This window comes from Notolepis coatsorum (assembly GCF_963971535.1).
Source record: "Notolepis coatsorum genome assembly, chromosome: 4".
NCBI lineage: Eukaryota > Metazoa > Chordata > Actinopteri > Aulopiformes > Paralepididae > Notolepis > Notolepis coatsorum.
Genome location: NC_140168.1, coordinates 63629223 through 63631754, shown reverse-complemented (window position 1 = coordinate 63631754; position 2532 = coordinate 63629223).

The window sequence follows — 2532 nt, the reverse complement described above, 5'->3', positions numbered from 1 at the left end:
TGTTTCCTCAAAACAGAGGCGCTGCTGTCCATGCGTCCTCTGGATTAGACCGCAGGGCTGTCAATCAGAGATGTAGGCGGAGAAATCTCAGACGAGGTCCGAGCTTCCGACGTGGGAAATAGGAGCTTCCCAGAAAAGAAAAAAAATAATCTTGAAAATAATGAACAAACATTTAGTCATACATACCAGTTAATTTAACAAAAATAAACGAATAAAAACAATACAGTCGAGAATAATATAAACATTAAAAAAAGTTTCATTATCATGACAGACGTTTTCAGACAAACATTTTCACTCTAAATGTTCGATTAGAAACAATAAGATGGTGTGAAAGTAAGAGATATAGCTTTATTTATATGAATTTCATAATAAAATAAAACAAATTACATTATTATCATTTGTAATGGCAATGTAGAACCCGTCTACTAGCCTACATGTCCCCTTGTGATGCCACACATAGAAATATGTCTCTTATATGACAATCATGTGTTTATTTAAATTTTTTGCACAATATATAATAAGTCTTAAAATGTTACTCAATGGCAAACTGTAGAATATAATATTTATACTTCATACTTTATTCTTCAGTCTTGCAAAAGGTACATTGTTATCAACATCTAAGAATTCTGAAATATAGGTCACATGCTTGTTGGATATATGATATGACAAATCGTAAAGAGATAGTTCAGATTTTTTGGAACTGTAGATAAGGGGCTACACAACCCGGACTGTATTAAAGATTGTGTTATGGTTTGTAACCGACCCCAATCGCACAACACAAGACAGGTATGAGAGTAAGCCAAGAAACGGGCATTTATTGAACAGAAGGAAAAACCGGCACTGTCCCTTTAAGGGAGAACCACAAAATACTGGAATAACAAGAAGGGAAAGGTACAGTGCCTTTAAGAGGCGAGCTGGCTAAGGGGAAGGCAAGGGAAGGCTAAAGGAAAACAGGGCGGAACTAGGAGGACCGGACGGGAAGGACTAGGAGGACTAGAGAGGGGAGAAAGGGACAGAGGCCCGCGAAGGCGGGCTGGGGACAGGGAGGACAGAATAGGCAAGTCTAACAAGACAGGTACACAAGCAAGGGGGAAAATGTGCTGCTGCTCTGCAGCTTCTCCCGTGGTGGTAGTAGGGGGTAGCAGATGCTGACGTCTGAGCCGCTCTGCAGACTTCTCTCGGCAGAATCTCCGAGGTGTTGCGGGACCGAGAGAGAGAGAGAGAGGGAGCGAGTCAACAAGGGTGCAGGCAGAACGAGCAGGAGAACAGGAGAGGTGACTTGTACCCAAATACAAAGTTATCCAAGTGAACTAATCTTCGTGTAAATACACACAGTGAGCAAAGTTCCAAAACACAATCCCAAGTGAATATCTTCGGTGCAAAAATAGACACTGAGAGTGAAGTCCAAAAAACAATCCAATGTGAATAATATCTTCGGTGTGAACAACACACAGTGGGAGATGTAAAGTCCCAAAATATTATCCCAGTGAGAACAACAAAAAGGCGATCGCTGGGTGAGTGACTGTCTGATAAAAAAGGTGGTAATCTTCAGTGTTAAAGAAACACACGAAAACGGAATTTGATCAAGACAGTCAGTAAAAACTCACCCAGGCGTTTGTGCGTAAAGAGCGCTGGAACAGCAGCGGGGCGAGAGCGTCGCCACCGGGGAGCCGGCTGTCCGAGCGGAGGTCAGAGTGGTGCGCCACTGCTTGGAGTGCGCGCCGTTACAGAGGACGCAATTGCTGCGCGGAGGTCTGGAGTGGAGAGCGCGTCTGCGCGGAATGCGCGCCGGTACGGAGAGACGCATCTGGAGTGCGTCTGCGTGGAAGAGCGCGCCAGGCTCGGAGGTCTGGATGATGCGCGTCTGCTGGGAGTGCGCGCTGGTACGGAGGACGCAATCTGGAGTGCGTCTGCGTGGAAGAGCGCGCCAGGCTCGGAGGTCTGGATGGTGTCTGGGCGTCTGCAGCGCGGAGGTCTGGATGTGCGTCAGGACGACTGCTGCGCGGAGGTCTGAAGTGGATCACTGGGATACCTCCCGTGGAAGTCTAGGGAGCGCAGTCCAGTCTCTCCCTCAGGCAACGGCGACAGGAGGCGAAGGCTGGAGCACATCTTTACGCCGGAGATAAAAACAGCATAGACAGAACAGAGGACCTCCCGAGGGAGTCTTGATGAAAGAGAAATGATACCGAATGTTACGGCATGTTACAACACGACCCCACGAGGAACAGAGGGGAAGAGCCAGGTACTTAAAGGCCACAGGGGAACTAATTAAAATGCACCACAGGTGCGAGAGGTAATTGATAAATCGAACTAAAAGTGTGAGTTCGGCACCAGACCAATCAAACACATAATGACAGGTAGTACAAGGGTGTGGCTGCTGAGAGCAAACGAGAGTAACGAACAAGAGGGTGGGGGCTAGTGAGAGTGAGTGAGAAGGGAATTCCTTAACAGTAGGCTTAAAGGAACAGAGAGAGTAGGTGAGCAGCGGACAAAACCTCACAGATTGTTTAGATTAAACCACTACTAAAGAAT